Source organism: Tursiops truncatus, chromosome 7, assembly GCF_011762595.2.
Source record: "Tursiops truncatus isolate mTurTru1 chromosome 7, mTurTru1.mat.Y, whole genome shotgun sequence".
Classification (NCBI taxonomy): domain Eukaryota; kingdom Metazoa; phylum Chordata; class Mammalia; order Artiodactyla; family Delphinidae; genus Tursiops; species Tursiops truncatus.
Genome location: NC_047040.1, coordinates 82,491,570 through 82,512,009, shown reverse-complemented (window position 1 = coordinate 82,512,009; position 20,440 = coordinate 82,491,570). Strand labels below are relative to the sequence as shown.

Sequence of the window (20,440 nt, the reverse complement as noted above, 5' to 3'; positions counted from 1 at the left end):
GAGATTTCACTTACAGGAAAAGGTAAAGGAAAAAAGTACACCATTTACACGACATGCTCTTTTTATGTCTTTCCTAAATTAATCCACAACAGCTACATAAGACAAATACTGCTTTTCCCCCTTTCATAGTTTAGGAAATCGTGGCTTACAGGGGATACATATAAGATCATATAGCTAGAAGTAGGAAGAAGCAAGAATCACATCCACATTATGTCTTAACTCCAAAGCTCTTCCCACCAAACCATATTAATGTTGTATTTCGGATCCTGTTAACAACATACTCTCCACAATGGAAGTGATGGCTGTATTGCATCATCCCTAATGTTTTCCTCAATATGAGTGTCTCCAAAAAAAGTAAAAGTCTTTTAGAACTATTTTTAAATGAATAAATAAATGCAAAGCTTGAATTTCTATTTTCTTCTCTGTAAATCTTCTCTTCTAATTACCAAATAATAGCATTTGCATTTTACTATTTGTCATTTCAGGAAGACTCCCAGGGAACTGGACAGTTGAATAGGAAGTAGGAAAACAGTATTAGCTCGAGGCCTAGAGATGAATGGATTTAGGGGCACTAAATCAGGGAAACCAAATGGGCTCTCACAGCTCAACGTTTCAGAATGAGCTTTAAGTACTCAATAGAATAATCAAGACCCAACATTAAAAGCCCAGAGTCGGTCATGACCTCTTCCTCCTTTTAAAATCCACATTGTGGGTTTTACTTTCATAACACTATTTCTAATAATGGCATCTTTTAAGAACTAAGATTTCGAGAGACCATGAAGCATCAAACTGCTAACCTCCACATAACATTCATGGCCTACAGATTTATTAAAAAAAAAAAAAAATTAAGTTAAGAAATTCCCAATTATTTTTTCTCTGGGTCCACTCTGCCCTGGCCTGTAGGAGTCAACATTTCCTAAGCTTCAGTCATTCACATACCAAACTTCATAAATATTGTCCTATCAGCATACAAATTACACTATTATTCCTCTAAAATTTTTCCTTAAAGTGATTCTCTTTTTAAACTTAAATTTATTTTAAAAGGGAATTTTCCATTATAACGATAAATTACAAATTCATTTCATTTACCAGAAATTAGAATTTGCTATAAAAATAAATGTATAACTGTTTTCAATATAATACATAAAAGGTTGTCTTGGTACCATCTGAAGTCATTTTGCGTGCCACCAGTTGCTTGTGTATCATACTTTAGTAAACATGGATCTTAGTCTCTGTCTCCCCTTGTCCTCCCAGAACTATCTCCAGCAAACAAGAGGACACAGATGGACAGGGGACAATGCCTTCCCTTATCTCAAGTGAGATCAGCATAGAGGATCACTTTTCCCAAGAGTGAAAACCTAGGCATGTCTTTCAGATGCTCACCAAGGTGAAAAAGAAAACAGTACTTTGATAGCCCAGAGGAATTGTTCCCCCTTTTCCTTTCCTGCTGATACCTGAGCTATCACAGCGTGGCATCTGAGATGCTTTATAAGAGGCCTGCCTTAGCCACAGGGGAAAGAGGCGATGCTGACAGCAGAAGTCAGAACCCCCCTGACTCCTCACTGTGGCTGCTGGCTGGGAAATAGCAGAAAAAGAGCGGTCACTCCTCAGACAGTCCCAGATGAAGAACAGCTTTTGCTTTCCTAAGGTTCAATACAGCTTGAGCATATCTACTTCTAACTCCATCTCATCTGAAGCTTGGTAACTGGGTTTCCTAAACAAAATTAACACAAGTGTCAAGGTGAAATTGAAAGTGAAACTGGCAGCAAAGGGCAAATCTAGAGGTCTTTAATGGATTGGAAAGCCAAATGGCAATTTCCAGTTAGGTCCCTTGCCTCAGGCTGGATAAACCAAGGCAATCACATTTCAGTCTGCTCTTTCAATAATTTTATCAATATATTAGACCTCAAAGTTTAGTGCAAAGACAATCTTATGCTTAGTTAGAATAGGTGGTCACCTTTATGTGATATTTAGAATGCCCCCAAAATGCTCCCCACCAAATATACCTTCCCTCACGGTCCCCCCATGTTCTTGAAGCTCCTGGTCACTTCTTTGAGACAAAGTTATGATGGTCACTACTAAAGAAGCAAGTACTGACCCAAGGGGCAGTCCATTAAGGCAGGTTCAGCTCCCAGCAGTAACTACAAGTTAAATGTTAGGATTAGGGCTTAGAGCCATGGGATTTAGACAGGTAAATCTGGGCAGACATAAAGCAATGAGGAGCATATCAAAATCTTAAAAAAGTTTTTTCAAAATATACCTACCCAGTGATGAAAGCCCCAGATATTCTGACTCCACAGAAATAGGAAGACAGCCAGGAGGGTGCCACAATTGGGTCAGAGACCCCTTGTTAGAATGCAGGCTGGAGACTTAAATGGGAATAAAAGATTTCTGAGGAGAAATTCCACCTACGTTACACAAACTTGTCTGTGTCTTTGAGGCAACAGTCATGGTCAATTTCCAATAGTCAGAGTGCAATTTCCAACTATTATCCATTTCTGAATGAAGAAGATGTTAGAAAATATTAGCCTATGATACTCCTCTGCATCAGTGTATCTCTTTTCTGCAGACAGCCTGCAGCACAGGGAAGCACCAGCTAGCAGCTGGGCATCATGGGAATGTTCCTGCTTTGGGGATGTATTCACCCCACTTAAGAAAGCTAATCTGCTCTCCAAGTCTGCTGTGCAACCTCCCGCTTTTTCTCTATTCTCACAGATATGGGAACTCAAGGAAGACAATCTAGGAAACTCAGGTTTCAGCAAGCTATGCATATTATAAAAAGAGTAAATTCTCACCCCCTCCCTTTCTCTCTTGCAAAATACTCCCTACTTGAATTGCAAACCTGGGAGCCAACACGTCTGGCTCTAGCTGCCTCATCATTCATAACCTTGTTATGCAAATAAAACAAAGATAAATTAAAATTCTAATTGAATCCTAGTCAAACAAAGAGCCCCCCAGAAGTGTTCTTAAATGATACTAAGTTCCAGTACATTCTATTTTGTGTTTATTATCAGTCTTTAAGCAATTCAGCTGAAGACAGATAGATGAATGAATGTTCTGCTTGATATTTCTAATTTTCATGTATTTGGGTCTATGCTATGGAAATTTGTTAAAATTCCCCCAAATGATGGGGGTGGATCGAACCATGGTCCTTAAATGACAAAAGCAGGATAAATCAAAGCTGAAAAAGAGATTTAAATGGACCCAGGGAGGCTTGAACAACTGAGAAAATACCTTTCAGAAAGTTATTTATATTATTGCTGGAGGCCTGAGCAGTAACACCTCGGCTATTTCAGAGAATGTGCCGCCACCTCCTCACATAAAGTCGTGCTGTTCAACCCTCTTAATGTTACCCAGATCCTCCACGAAATGTAAATATTTATGACTCACAAGCTGCACTTCCCTCTCTCTGTTCAATATTATTCTCCCACAAAACTCTGGGTTTCTTTAAGATAGTTGCAGGGCCTCATCTCTGAGAAAAACAAGAATTTTCAAGAATCTTAACTGATACGTGTTCCAAGAGGGCAAATGATTGTTTTGAATATCCCTCAGGGAAAACTTTGTTGAAATAAAAAGTCTGAGAGAGACTTTCTGTCACACTGACGACATGGACATTTTTCCAGGAGCTACCACTAATGAAATAGGGAAGGAACAAGGGGGAAGATGCAAAATTATCTTACAATTTGAGTGGCGTTGGAAAGTTCCTATGGCCAAAATCATCTCTCCTGCTGGTCTTTCAGTACTTAGACAAAAGTGCAGCCTCCAAAGAGCCCTTGCTTGGTTCCCTTACATTATCACTATCTCTAGAAAAGTCTAGAAGAAAAAGTCAGAAGACCTGGGTTCAAGTTCTAATTCTACCCAATTCCCAGCATTGCTATATTGGACAAGTAACAATGTCCCTGCTCTCAACTCTAAAACAGAGAATATGATTTGTTCTGTTTACTTGTCAGAGCATTTATAAAGATACAGTAGGAAAATGAGTGTAAAAACACTTCGAAAATATTTAAGGGATTAACAAATATTATCTAAGAAGTAGTATGCTAATAAAGTCACTCAGTAGAAATTATCTTTTAAAGTTTTACAATATAGAATTATCATTGCCCCACCCCATGGACGCCATGGGTTCACACCATCATGCAAATCCCATATAGTACATTCTGTGGAATTCACAAAGTTGAACTCTTCTGCTGCCTTCTGCCTCCATACTGAAATATTATACATGCCCAAAGAGAATGTAAGATTTGCCTGAGTATAAGACACCACACATGCATCCTCCGTCCATGCATCTTTAAAAATGGCTTCCTAGAAGATTAAGATTTTAGAAGCTTAGAATACTGGAAGTAAATAGGTTGAAAATCCTCTTACCTATCTGCAACATTATAAAGTTCCAGAGGATAGAAAGGGTGCAATGATACTGATTCAGAGCACGGTCCCAAGCCTCCAAGTCAAATGATTGTTTACCATCTATTAATGAAGGGAGCCAATGCCCAACATTCCTATAGACAAGTCTGCAGGTTTTTTATGTTATTCAACATAACATAAAAAGGTACAAGCTGTATGCAAATCTGTGTCAATTCAAGGACAATAAGTACTTCTATTATGTCATTTTAAGGTGCTCAGAATTTTTTTTAACCACAGAACATATTAATAAGGAGAGAAAATGCATGTTTAAGCCAACAGAGTTAAAAAGGAATAGTTTTATGATGCCCAGAATCCAAAACTGAACATGAAACGTATTTCAGGCTATGGTTGATGTTAAGAAGAGAGGCAAAACACCTGGTCTGAATTCTAGGACCGCCTATTTGTCTTATTTGTCTTGTGCCATGGCAAGTTACCTAACTTTCCTAAGACTCAATTCCATATCAGGCTTATTTCTCATTTTTTTTTGAATTTTATTTATTTTTTTATACAGCAGGTTCTTGTTAGTTATTTATTTTATACATATTAGGGTATATATGTCAATCTCAATCTCTCAATTCATCCCACCACCACTGCCACCCACCCCCTTAGTTTTTTTTTAATTGAGATATAATTGACAGATAACATTGTATTTAGTTTAGGTATACAACATAGTGATTTGATATGTATATCAATTCAAAATGATTACCACAATAAGAGTAGTTAACCTCCATCACCATACATAGTTACAATTTTCTTTTTCTTGTGATGAAAACTTTTAAAACCTACTCTCGTAGTGACTTTCAAAATACAATACAGTGTCGTTAACTATAGCCACCAGGCTATACATTATATCCTAGGACTTATTTATCTTATAACTGAAGTTTATACCTTTTGACCACCTTCGCCCACTTCACCCATTTCCCATTCCTCGCCTCTGGCAACCACCAATCTGTTCTTTATATCTGTAAGTTTGGTTTTGTTTGTTTGTTTGTTTGTTTTCTTTTTAGATTTTATATATAAGTGAGATCATAGGTATTTTTCTTTCTCTGCCTGACTTATTCACTTAGTATAATACCGTCAAGGTGTATCCATGTTGTCACAAATGGCAGGATTTCCTTCTTTTTTATGGCTGAATCATATTCATATTTTATATATATATATATATATATATATATGTATTATATATTATACACACACACACCACATTCTCTTTATTCATTCATCCATCAATGCCTTTTCACAAAGAGGTACCTTGAGAAATAAAAGGAGCTATTTGAGAAAGAACATGTTAATGAATTATCCAAAATCCTACACTATTTTCTTTGTTTGTTCAGCCTGCTATAACGAAAATACCATAGACTGGGTGGCTTAAAAAAAAACAAACATTTATTACCCACAGTTTTAGAGCCTGGGAAGTCCAAGATCAAGGCACCAGCAGATCTGATGTCTGGTGACAGTCTGCTTCCTGGTTCACAGAGGGCCATTTTCTCTCTGTGTTCTCACAGGGCAGAAGGGGTAAGGATGTTTTCTAGGGCTTTTATAAGGGCACTAGCTCCATTCACAAGGACTCCACCCACATGGCCTAATCACCTCCCAAAGGCCCTACTTCTTAATATGAGCACATTGGGGGTTAGAATTTCAACATATAAATTTTGCAGAGACACAAACATTCAGTCTATAGCAACTACTGTCATGGAATTGGCTCAAATGTATATACATCAGCAAAGATACATTGCTTTTAAAACAATCTCAATCTACAGTAAAGTTAATTTTTATACCCTCCCATATACACAAACTCTACTCCCCAAATATAAGCTATAATTAGGCCCAGTCACTAAACAATATACAAGTATGAAAATAAAACGTTCAAGGTATTACTAAAATACAATGGAGATGATGACTGCTTTAAGACGTAGATTCTAATCATTTTCTGTTATTCAGAATCCCTCATTGCTTTTTTAACTTCAGAGTAGTCTAAGAAAAGGTGTCATAATATAAACATTTTCATTAACAGTTACTAAGTATTTGTGTATATTGGGGAAGGGCAGTAATTTGAGGACCTCCTGATTATTAAGTACTTAAACTATACCAGATAATGTGCTGAGCACTTTACCTGAATTATATCATTTCATTCTCACAACAATACTATCAAATATCATGTTCTCTATTTTAAAAGATGGGAATTGAAACACAGGGAGTACATTTTTCAAAACTGCACATCTAGAAAGTGACAAGGTCAACAAAATAGCACAAAAGTGTTAATGTGTCATGAATTAAAATATTTCAGAAAAATCACATGCTTGATATATTTACCAATTGATATGTGGTTCTTCAGGTATCGGAGGCATTTTGAATGCAAGGATCTTGGGACAGAGTACTAATTCTTCTAGAGAAGAGCAGTCCAATAGAACGTTCTGTGATAATAGAAATGTCCTATGTCTGTGCTACCCGATACAGAGCTATAGCCACGTGTGGCTGCTAAGCACTTGAAATGTGGCTCGTGTGATTTGGGAGCTAAATTTTAAATTTTATTTAAATTTAACTAATTCTAATTTAAATAGCCATATTTTTACATTAAATTAATTTAATTTAATGTAAATATGTGTCTGCCATATCCGACAATGCATTTCTAAAGCATTTGGCTATCATTAAAAAAAAATTACAATATTACACAAGAGCGCAAAATTCTATGGCTTACCAGATATATATGTGGACTGCATTACATACTTCAAAATACAGATGCCCTCAGAGGCAATTACCAGGGCCATGTGTGTAACTAAGTTTAACAGAAAGATACAAAAAGACCTTGAACTTTTGAAAAAAATAGATCAAATAGATTTAATACATAATACAGTGTAAATTCTATTGTGAACCAATTCCTTTGAAATAAATAAATCCTGGAGTTCAAGTTGGCTACATCATAAAAGTTATTTCTACTAGTGTTAAAAAAATAAATTTTGAAAGATGACCTTCTGTAATGAAGTACTACAAGGAAACAAAGTGAAATCATCAACCTGAAGAAAACAAAGTTCACTGAAAATACTGTATGTTTCCCAAATCACTGCAACAGAGACTCCACAAGAAAGTATATATCCTGAATATCTACAGAGAGATGGCCAAAGCACTCTATAAAGATGCCCTGACTAAATACAACAACAAAAAATGGATCTTTACTTTCATGCTGCTTCTAACCCTGCTGATTTTTTTTTTTTTCCCCAATCTAGTGAAACATCATCAAGAGTTAGGAGATCTGTACTCTAGGTCTAGCCCTGAATAACTCTATGACCCAACCATGTCACATAATTTCTCTGTGCAGTTTATTTGCCTTTGAAAAAATACTGGCAAATGTTGTCTATAGTTGCCTCCAGCTCTGACACTTAGGTCTCCAATAAATGCACCCCTTGTCCTTTAAAGACTTATGCCTAAATCAGGTTCTGCAAACCAAACTGCTCTATTATGTAATACATAAGCACAAAGTTTGCCTGAGCTGGTATATAAGATCTGAGTCTCATCCACTCGTGTGAAATTTGTAAACCTCTACGTGTATGCATATGGTTGATTCACTTTGTTGTACAATAGAAACTAACACAGCACTGTGAAGCAATTATACTCCAATAAGGATGTATTTTAAAAAAATGCCATTTAAAAAACAAATGAAAACATGTTTGGAGGACAAGTCTTTACCCAGCATGCACTGTCAAATACCTGGGTTCTTTTTCAAACCCTTCCTGGAATTGTGGGGGTAGGGAGGGAAGAATGGGACAGGGTATTCCATGGATGTGATTAGTTTACAGTTCACCTATAAAAAGTGAGATGATGTGGTCCCTCCAGTCACTTCTTTCGGGGTCATGGCAGTTTAATCTGATAAGAACACTGAACTTTAACAGTGAACCTGCAATGATTTACATGATTCCTTTCATTCTAAAACTCATTAAGTTGTTAAGCATATTATAAAGTTCATTGAATAGTCACTCTTTCCATACACGTTAAGATCAATGGGGACTCAATTTCCTCCTCTCCACCCATGTGCACACATAGAAATTAAACCATTTACGACTGTTTGGGGCTGATATGAAGCAATTCTTGTCCTTAATGTTGGTACCCATTCTTTGGACAGGCTCACATATTGACATCTCTCATACAATGGAACAGTGAATTTGAGGCCATGATTCCCCTATGACTATTAAATCTTGAAATTTCAGACTTTGACCAAGACTATAGTAACAGTGCCAAGTAGCAAAACTCAAAGAAACCATATCTGAATTGGTCCAAACACATGTGTCTGGAAGAGACCTTGCGTGTGAAGGACTTTGCATGTGAAGCAGTCTTAGAAAATTTACAACAGACCTGTCCTCAAGTTGCTTTGTTTTGGAACAGAATAAGCTTGGAAATAATTATGGTGACGAAGTCAGCTCCCCTGGACCTGATCCTTGGCATTCCCAGGAAACTTAATGCTGTTTAAAATGTTGCCAAGAACAGCTGGCTAGACCCTACACAGTTCTAAAAAAGAATTATCTCAATAGTCATGTAAATCCCTGTTGCCCCAAACCCCACAATGGCTAACAACTGTTTTACAACTGACAAAATTTTCAGCACGGTGTGTTGGAAAGGACCTATCATTTTCAGAGATCTTGGTCTCTTTACAAGTACTTGGGAGTTGTGCCAGACAACAGACTTAAGTCATTATTGCCAGACTTCTGAATGAAAATGTAAAGATATATTTATTCACTGTTCTACATTATATAGCCATGGCTACTCGGGGATGGGCAGTACAAATGGGTTTTTCTTTTCATGCTATTAATTATAAACTGGGGAAACCAGAAAACAGATCAATTAAAGCCAAGCTAGCTCAGCTAAAGAAAGTGCTTGGCAATTTCCTTAAGAGAATTATGGCAAATATGAAAATGTTAATAAACCTAAAGAGAAAGAAGCTTAATAATGAAAGATTATTTTATTATTCAATGTCCTTTCTAATGTTTAAGTAATACTAAAAAAATATTTAATATTTCCACTCTTGGTTCAACTGTTTTCTTCTGTTAAAACCACAAGGTGTCAAATGTCTTCTTTTCATAGCTTTGTTAACAACTAATCTCTGGCAAAATTTGTTGTTACTGGTTTGACAACAAGGTAGCTTTGTTGGTTATTTTCTATACTTAAATCTGTTATCACTATGTTACAATCTTTTTCTGAAAGTTACCCTCATTCACATTAGGATCTGATTCCTTTGTATTTTATAAATTCAGTTCATTATTTGTTTTTTAAAGACCACAATAAAGTTTTTTTCCCCCTTCTTGAGCATGCAGACCATGATCAGAAATGCAATTTCTAGATAGATCAGCAAATAGTTTAAGATGCTGCTGAGTGTAGCATTATAAATAATTTAAAACACATGAAATGTTTAATAATGTCTCATAACAAAAATGCAAAAGGAAGTCTGCATGGTAATATACCATGCTTGATTCTAAAATAAATATAGGTATTAATGTGGGCACTTAGATAAAAATATCACTTTAAGGAATGTTTACCAACCTCAAAAAATAAGAAATTATACACCTACACCAGAGGCAGAAAATTATCTGCCAATAATAGAATATTTGATTTTCAAAACAGAAATGTAATAGCTAGATGTATATCCACTTGTTATTTTTTCAAAAGCATTTCTCACCTCTAATACATTGCTAATAACTTGAATATGCCCATATATCCCCTCTGTCCTCAGCTGCCGTCTCTATCTAAAAAAAAATGAGTAGATGAAAAAAGATTATAAATGCTTAATAATCTAAGAACTGATTAACCCACAAAGAAAGTACAGTTTGAATGAGTGTGTAAATAAATTTAATAGAATATTCATTTCAGAGAAAGGAAATGATCAAGATGCATCCTTATCTAAATGTTCATGAACTTTATCATTTCCTTTTTTCATATGTTTATTTAAATCTACCTCCTGTGTAAAGAAAATTTAATCTTCTCAAGTAGAACAATTTTGAAAAACAAAGTTTGCCATCCTTAGGATCAATTTCCTGAGATAAATCCACTGAGGTTCCATTAGTGTCAGTAGAAAATCATGTACCTAATGCCACTGGAGAGAAAGGCCCTCAGTAATGATTTCAATTTGTATTAATCTTCTGTTACGATACGAGAGAAAGCGTGTGTGAGAGTGTGTGTGTCTATGTGGAATAAAAAACTATCTACCCCCAGCCCTACCATTTACTCAGCAGATGATATATAGTATAATATTTCATTTTGTTCATCATTTATTTACTCTAGGAATAAGAGACAGAAGCTCCCCACTGGAGATTGGAGAAATGTCAGGAAGGTTGAGTGGAAATAGGTGGCGGTGATGATTGATACCAATGCTATTGTCAATTAATAAGAAACTTCTCAATGTAGGAAACATCTATTTGAAAATCCCATCCACGACAAAATTCAAAGAATAATGTCATTTAAGTTTATGAGTCTTCAGTAGATTATAAAAATTTCCAAATTATGAAGAAGGCAGTTTGCAAAGATGTAGACCAGTTTCACATGTGAATTTCAATGCAAGAATCCTAAATAAAATGATAGCAAGTTGATTTCAGTGTATATTAAAAAAAATAATGTAGTCAAATTTATTAAAATGTTAATGTATTATAACAATAAAATTCAAATGATAATATGACAGAATGCAAGCATAGCTCAATATTAAGAACATTAATGATACAGCTCACTTTAAGAGAAAAATCACACTGTCATTGCAAAATTAAAATAATGAATATATTAAAATTCAATAGACATTTCTAATTTTTAAAAAGTAAACTCGGACTGCTATGACCTTCCTTGGGGAGACAAATATACAGAATTTTAAAAAGAAGATTTAATTGACATCTACTTGGTCTGCTTCCAGGAATAATAACTGCTTAGCTTTCTCTCTAAAAAAGAAATTAGTAATCATGGATTTACAACTACTGGCAGATAACAGACTAATCTTCAATAGGTTAATACACATTTGCTTCAACTTGATAAGTGAATATTTACGAAGTTCTATGTTACAAAACACTGTATACACTGAGCTATAACCACATAAGTATTAGAAGCTACAACAATCTAAAATATAAGTGTCACAGCAAAGGAAAACACAAACAAGACAAAAAGGCAACCCTCAGAATGGGAGAAAATATTTGCAAATGAAACAACTGACAAAGGATTAATCTCCAAAATTTACAAGCAGCTCATGCAGCTCAATATCAAAAAAACAAACAATCCAATCCAAAAATGGGCAGAAGACCTAAATAGACATTTCTCCAAAGAAGATATACAGATTGCCAACAAACACATGAAAGGATGCTCAACAAAACTAATCATTAGAGAAATGCAAACCAAAACTACAATGAGGTATCACCTCACCCCAGTCAGAATGGTCATCATCAAAAAATCTACAAACAATAAATGCTGGAGAGAGTGTGGAGAAAAGGGAACCCTCTTGCACTGTTGGTGGGAATGTAAACTGATACAGCCACTATGGAGGACAGTATGGAGGTTCCTTAAGAAACTAAAACTAGAAAAGCCATATGACCCAGAAATCCCACTACTGGGCATATACCCTGAGAAAACCAGAATTCAAAAAGACTCATGTACCACAATGTTCACTGCAGCTCTGTTTACAATAGTCAGGACATGCAAGCAACCTAAGTGTCCATCAACAGATGAATGGATAAAGAAGATGTGACACATATATACAATGGAATATTACTCAGCCATAAAAAGAAATGAAATTGAGTTATTTGTAGTGAGGTGGATGGACCTAGAATCTGTCATACAGAGTGAAGTAAGTCAGAAAGAGAAAAATAAATACCGTTGGCTAACACATATATATGGAATCTAAAAACAAACAAAAAAATGGTTCTGAAGAGCCTAGGGGCAGGACAGGAATAAAGATGCAGACGTAGAGAATGGACTTGAGGACACGGGGAATGGGAAGGGTAAGCTGGGACAAAGTGAGAGAGTGGCATGGACATATATAAACTACCAAATGTAAAATAGATAGCTAGTGGGAAGCAGCCACATAGCACAGAGAGATCAGCTCAGTGCTTTGTGACCACCTAGAGAGGTGGGGTAGGGAAGGTGGAGAGGGAGGAGATATGGAAATATATGTATATGTATAGCTGATTCACTTTGTTATAAGTGAATATTCACTAAGTTATAAGTGTTATAAGTGAATATACGTATAGCTGATTCACTTTGCTATAAAGCAGAAACTAACACACCATTGTAAAGCAATTATACTCCAATAAAGATGTTAAAAAATATATATATATATATATATGTCAAAAAAGAGTTAGTGTTTCTAAGAAAATTCAGTTAAATTCTTTGGAATGATGCAATAAGTATGAACAATTAAAGTACTTCAGAAAACAATAATGGCTGGGGTAAGGTCATAGTTTAGAAGTATTATGAATCATGTTACTTCATAAATATCTTAAAATGCCAGGTACTTAAAAAACATAAATTCTATGCAATGTTTTATGGGCATGGTTTATGCTAAAGAGGGTGTAAATCTCCAATCAGTAGCCCATATTCAAATAAGAAGACTTGATTCTATAACAAAAGTGTGACAAATGAATGCTTAAGTTAAAATGTGAAGTTTAAGTTACACATAATTTTTTTTTTTTTTTTTTTTTTTGCAGTACGCGGGCCTCTCACCGCTGTGGCCTCTCCCGTTGCAGAGCAGAGGCTCCAGACGTGCAGGCTCAGCAGCCATGGCTCACGGGCCCAGCTGCTCCGCGGCATGTGGGATCTTTCCAGACCAGGGCACGAACCCGTGTCCCCTACATCGGCAGGCGGACTCTCAACCACTGCGCCACCAGGGAAGCCCACACATAATTTTTAATGATTGTAGGTTTTAAACTACTTTTTAATTAATCTACAATCTAGTGGACCTAAAGAAATAAAAAGATGCTATGTCATACAATATGGAGAAACATTAACTGAATTGTTTTCACTGAAGTTAGGAATTAGACAACAATATCCTTCTTGAAATTACAGTTAGTACATTTAGTTACAGTTAATACATTTACCCAAAAGAATAAAGTAAGTCTAGGCATTAGAAAAGAATATGCAAAATTGTCATTATTTTCAGATGTTAAAATTTCATTCATATAAACAATAGCAAATATACTATAAAAATGTAAGAAAAATAGAAAAAAAAATTAAGGTACCTGGTTATAAAAAAAATACGTATATATAAAATTCAATAGCGTTCCTTTGCACAATGGCCAGTTTGAAATTGTAATAGATGAGAGATCACACTAATATTGTTTATAGATTAAAAATTTAGCAATAAATTTTAAAAAAAATGTGCAGGATACATAAAAAATTTGAAATTCTACTCTCAAAGGGAATAAGAAATTTCAAGTCAGATTGCAGTTCATATTTTTAGACTTTACTACACAAAACAGTATATAAAATATAAAACAAAAATTTCAAAAGACACACACACACACACACACACACACACACACACACACACACACACACACACACACACACCCACACACACACATCTCCATGGAGCAGAAATGAAAGAGAAATCTAAAGCAATGCAGGGATCAAGGTTCTGGCCTGCTGAGCTCTGATTCCAGAAGCAAGCAGAGACAGGTAGGAATTCATTCTCTCCAACATACTAAGGACTAAGTGTTCCATATCCAGTAAAGGATTGGACACAGACTCACTTTATGAAAAGAGGAGTTGGAACAAGATTCACCCATATGTGAATGGACATGAAAAGAAGCTAAAGCTGTCTTCTGTCTTAGTCTAGGTCTTGTAATAAGCTGACCACCAAGCAAAGATGAAGTAAACAGACCAGCTTTGTAGCCAGCACCTGGCCAAGCAGTCTTCAGCCTTGGAGACTATATCCAGAATGTCCCCCAAATAAGATGGAAGCTTGAGCCAACAATATAAGGCTGGTTCTGGACTTGTTAGTCCCAGGACAGAGTTGAGATTAAAAAAAAAAAAAAAAAAAAAAAAACCCAAAAGACAAAAAACCCAAAACCTAAATAGGAAACAGTAAGTACAGAGAAAAAGAATTCATTCAAAATAAGTCTATAAATAAAAATTACAAAATACATGAGAAAAACATGATTCTAATCATCCACCTCTCCAGTACACAGGAAAAGCAGATTCAGAATTGTTAACCGATACTCCCTTGAGAGATAAAGTTACTGACTAGACTACAGTGTTTATGTACTGTTTCTTTTGGTTTTAGCTTTATAGTTTCCCATCAAAACACAATTCTGTGGCACATATATACAATGGAATATTACTCAGCCATAAAAAGAAACGAAATTGAGTTATTTGTAGTGAGGTGGATGGACCTAGAGTCTGTCACACAGAGTGAAGTAAGTCAGAAAGAGAAAAACAAATACCGTTGGCTAACACATATATATGGAATCTAAAAAAAAAAAAAAATGGTTCTGAAGAACCTAGGGGCAGGACAGAAATAAAGATGCAAACGTAGAGAATGGACTTGAGGACATGGGGAGGGGGAAGGGTAAGCTGGGACGAAGTGAGAGAGTGGCATGGACTTATATAGATAGCTAGTGGGAAGCAGTCACATAGCACAGGGAGATCAGTTTGGTGCTTTGTGACCACCTAGAGGGGTGGGATAAGGAGGGTGGGAGGGAGAAGCAAGAGGGTGGAGATATGGGGATATATGTATATGTATAGCGGATTCACTTCGTTATAAAGCAGAAACTAACACACAATTGTAAAACAATTATATGCCAATAAGGATGTTTAAAAAGAAAACAAAAACACCATTCTCCAAAGTTACTTAGGTCAATTCTTCTTTCCCCCATCCCCTTCACTACAGAGAGGTTATGTCATACATTTGAAACACAGATTTGTTACAACTGCATTCCCTTCTGAAATTCCAGCAACATCCAGTATGAACATCCCTTTATTTTTAGTCTTCCTGAATTACTTTATTTTAGGTTTTCTATTCTGTACAGCATATATCTGGGTCTTACTGAGGAGGCCAAAATGAAAATCTTTTCCTCTTAATAGATGAGTTAAGCCCATTCACATTTATTGATATAATTGCTACACTGCATTTCAACATATTACTATTTCATAGTTGTGTATATTTTATTAGAGTTGGTATATTTCTTTCTCCTCAAGATGTATCTTTAGAAAGGTTGTATTTTTATTCTAATGCTTACCTTTCTATATATAAATTATTTAATGCCCTTAGTTCACTGTTTTCTTATTTAACCTTTTACTCTGATTTATCAGTTGTTGTTCAGTATGTTTTAACACTTCCCGATTATCTATACAGCAATAAGCTTTCTCTATGTACCTCTTCCCCATTTACTTCTATTTTTAGTTTTATTGAGTTTCATCATTGACATTATATATTGCCACAATTTATAATACTTGCACATCAGTCTTTAATTCTCATCTTTTCCTTAGTTGTAGTCTCAAACACATATATTTTAAATATGCACAACAGTCCTTTTGCTGAAGATTTCCCAGTCATTACCTAGTTAGGAGATGCTCATCTTCTAGTAGATTCCTCAAGAATAGCCAATGAGTGCAGAGATCCTGATGTTCTCATGTGTTGAAACCTTTAATAGCCTTGCCGTGTGAAGGTTAGCTGTCTGGATGTAAAATTCTTAGTTGGCATGTTCCTCAATTAAAATTTTTTTTAAGTGCTGCTCCATTTTTGTCTTCTTTTGTGTCTTGGTTTGAAAAGCCTGATACCAGTTTACTTTGTCTTTATGAATTATTTGAGTTTTTTTAAAGACTGGTGACTTTTATCTTTATCTTTGAAATTTAATTGTTTTACTAAGATATGTCTTAGAGTTTATTATTCTTGATTAATTTTCCCAGGTATGTGATGAACCCATTCAATGCATAAATTAGGTCTTTTCTTATCTCTGAAAATTTTTCTTGGATTATGGTTTTAAATACTACCTCTGTTCCTTTTTCAAATTGTTTTCTTCCTTACAGATTCTGAGAATATTAATGTTATTACTTTTTTCCTTGTTTCCCTTTTCACTACTTTCTCTCTGACCATTTTTTTCTTCTTTTTTGATTTTGTCATTTCTTTTGATTTTCATTTCTTTGTTTGCCTAGTTTTTTTTTTTTTTTTTTCCAACGTGCCTTAATAAACTTTTCTTCAAGTTTATTTTTGGAATTTATAATATTTATTGAGCTAATTATTGTAACTTACTCCTTCATTTACGAGATACTTTTTTTTTTTCTATTTCTGAGTTCAATCTCTCTTCTCAATTTTCTTTTGTCCGTTTCTGTTTTAATTTTCAAATTTCTGATTAAAGATGGTTTCTCAAATCCTCAAATGCTTGTTTGGGTGTATTTAATTTTGTTCAGAGTTACTGGCTTACAGCTTTCTTCTGCTTTGTTTTCATTTTTCAAGGTGAGGCGTGGTTAATTTTCTCAGTTATGTGAGAAATTTCATTTACTAATTTTCTGCAATATCTCTATATGGACTTTATCTTTCTTTTGTTCATTTTTATTATACTGGAGTATTTTCCAGTATTCCCAATTCTTAATACCACACTCTTCTGTCAGTACAGCACAGTCAAGAAACTTTAGCAAGGAGTTTTTATTTGTTTTGATGTTGGGGAAAGGGTATGAGTCCTCTAATTTCATGGTTCTCTTTTTTTCTTGCCTTTCTTAAAAATCTCCCCCACCCTTCTTTTCTATTTCTACTTAACTACCAGACTGCAAAGGAGCACTTTCCAGTCCTTTGCCGTTTTTTCCTCCAGAAGTTGTGCATTTTGAAGAGTGCCTATTTAAATCAGGTCTGTCCATGTAATTGCATCTCTCCCTGTAAACTGGGCCTGTCCCTTTAAATCACAGGAACTCTTAAGCCTCTGACCTGTAGCTCTTGCTCTGATTTCGACAGATACCTTTCCAGGTTTTGATTTTGATTTTTTTCCAGATTCAGGGTAGATATAATATTTTGAGGCAGTCTTCCAAATCACCATTACAGCTCCTTGCTTGTCTCCCTCTTGTCTTCCTCACAGTTTTTCTTTGGATATGAGATGGTGATGTGAAAGATCACTTACTGGAATTTGGTCATTTTTTTTGTCCTTTACAGAAAGTTATTTTTGCAGTTTTGGTATGTTCTGTCTGCCAGGTATGCTAAGGGCACTGTTTTGCATAGAACTTACTTTTCTTGTATTTTCTTATGGGTTGGGGAAGAAATTTTTGCAGATGCTATAAGTCCATTTTCCTAAACCAGATGGATATCCAATAAAATTATATATAATGAGTCATTAGTGGGAAGAAGGCAACCTTCCTACTTTGTCATTTCATTACAGTCCCAGTCAAGTTTCCAAAGTATTTGTTTGTTTGGGGGTGGGGACTTCTAAGGTGGAGACATGATCTGACAATTTATTTTAAAGATCACTTGGAAGACTAAATAAGTGAAGCTATCCATGGAAATGTATGTGGGTGAAAGACTAGCCCTAGTCAGTATCTCAAAGGTATATCATAAAATGAATTAAAATTATGTTGTTCTGGTCAGGAGTAGACAGGCAGACTAATGAAACAGAATGAAGACTTCAGAAATAACTCAAATAAATATTATATATTGGTATGTGATAAATATATCATTTAAAAATCAGAGAAGAAAAGAGAATTCTTTAATAAAGAGTACTAGGCCATTTGCCAGGTCATATGGGTAAAACCAAAATTAGATCCCTATGTTGCCCCATACATCAACATTATTTCAGAATAATAAAATTTTCAAATTTAAAGCTTAAACAAATGAATAAATGTACTTTAAGAAAACATACAGCAATGTTCTTTATGAAACAGTAGAGTGGAGAAGGCCTTGCTAAGCATGCCATAAAATTCAAGAGATATAAAGTTACACGTTGGTAAAACTGACTACATAAAAATCTAAAATTTCTGCATAGCTACTAACATCATAGACAAAGCTAAAAGACAAATAAAAAGGGCAAAATAGTCCATTACTATATGTTTTCAAATATTTCCTTTAATATAGAAAACTCTATCTCAAACTGTTAAAAAGATCAATAAATCAATAAAAAATGTTTATACAAGATATGAACAACTCACAGGAACAAAATGGTAAACCAACACAGCTAAAGATGTTCATCTCAAATTTAAACCCAAGACGAAGTTTGACACCTATGGAATTCACATTCTCTAGGATTTATTCCTCAACTCTTCAATTTTCACCCTCTCTTCACTTTATGGGTGGACCCAACCACATCCAGGACTTCAATTAACACCTGCATGTCAGCCAGATATTCATCACAGACTGTCTCCTAAGTCCCAGACCCCTACTCCTCTCCTCTCCTTGCCTTAACAGTCACCAAGTCCTGACAGTTCTACCTCCTTTAGTACCTCCTTACACCGATGTTTTCCAAATAGAAATTAACAATCCTTTAGTCGGTCATGAAATCAACTTAATCAGCTTAGAAGCAACATTTTAAAAAGAAAATATTACTAAGTGAAAGAAGCTAATCTGAAAAGGCTATATACTGTATGATTCTAACTATATGAAATCTGGAAAAGGCAAAACTATGGAGATGGTAAAAACGTTAGCGGCTGCCAGGGATTTGGGAAGGGGAAGAACGAAGAGGTGAAGCACAGGAAATTTTTAGAACAGTGACGCTATTCTACATGATGCTATATAGATGTATACAAGTAATTACATAGATTTTTAAAAACCCACAGAATGGACAGCACAAAGAGTGAACCCTAATGTGCACAATGGACCTCAGTTGATTTTTTTAATAGTGTAGTGTTATTGTGTCCCCCCAGATTCATATGTTGAAGTCCTAACATTCAATACCTCAGAACGTGACTGTATTTAGAGAAAAGGACTAAAGAGGTAATTAGGGTAAGATGAAGTCACATCCATGGACCCTAATCCAATATAACTGATGTTCTTATGAGAAAAGACTAGGACACAGACATGCAAGGAGCTAAGTCCATACAAAGATACAGGAAGAAGACTGCCTTCTACAAGTCAAGGAGTGAGGCCTGGAACAGATGCTTTCCCCATGGCCCTCAAAAGAAACCAAACCTGCTGGCACCTTGACCTCAGACTTCTAGCCTCCAGAATTGTGAGAAAATGCTTTTCTTTTGTTTACGCCACCAAGTCTATGTTTTTTATTACAGCAGCTCTAGCAAACTTATACAAATAGTATAGCATGGCATGACATAGGATGGAAAATAGTGTGTGCCACAGGTACTAGGAGAAAATACTGTTTAGTAAAACATTAGTTTTAAGTGTGGGTATGTGTGCACATATGCCTATATGTACCGAGTCATGCATGTATATTTCCTAATGTAGGTCTTAATTAGAAAAATTTGAAAAACACTGATCCAAACTACCCACTTTTTTATCCTTCTCAATTATCTCCATCATTTCTTACCTGGATTACCTCAAAAGGTTCCTACATGGTCTCTGTGTTTATTCCTATATTCAACAAATATTGATGAAAGAATTACCATGCATCAGACACTGGGCAAGTTCCTAGAGGTACAGTGGTGAGCAAACAGACCTGGTCCCTGCTCTCATTCACTCATAGTCTAATGGCCCCTCCTATTTATTCTCCACATCTCTGAGAGTAATCCTTCTAAAACACACATTTGATCACTCTGCTCTACTCAACACCCATCACTGGCTTGCCAATGAATTTTGGAAAATAAAAATGCAAACTCTCCGAGCTCACAAGAGAGCTTTCATGATCTGACACCTGCCTGTAACTTTGGGCACATCGTGGTTCTCACCAATCCCCTATACTCCAGATGTATTAAACAATGTACATTACACCTCCCCAAATATGGCACGATCTCTCAGACCTTTATGCCCTCGAATGAGCTTCAGCCTCTAGCCTCCGCACTCTCTCCATTCACTCAGGTAATTCCCAGTTATAATTCCGCTCACTGGCAACTTACCATCCACCCAAACCCCTGTTTCCTACCTCTAGGCCTTCACCTCCTTCAAAAAATCCTTCACTGACCACCCTAGTCTAAATTAGCAGCCTAACCACATCAC

General features: G+C 35.5%; 1 long non-coding RNA gene across 1 annotated transcript in view; it reads right to left on the bottom strand.

The window, feature by feature from the left end:
* LOC141279095 (uncharacterized) overlaps positions 1 to 20,440 on the bottom strand; it is a 185,539-nt gene that overhangs the window by 130,620 nt on the left and 34,479 nt on the right. The window contains exon 3 of the long non-coding RNA XR_012332851.1: positions 10,067 to 10,133. This is a non-coding gene — a long non-coding RNA (uncharacterized lncRNA). The remainder of the gene's footprint in view (positions 1 to 10,066; positions 10,134 to 20,440) is intronic.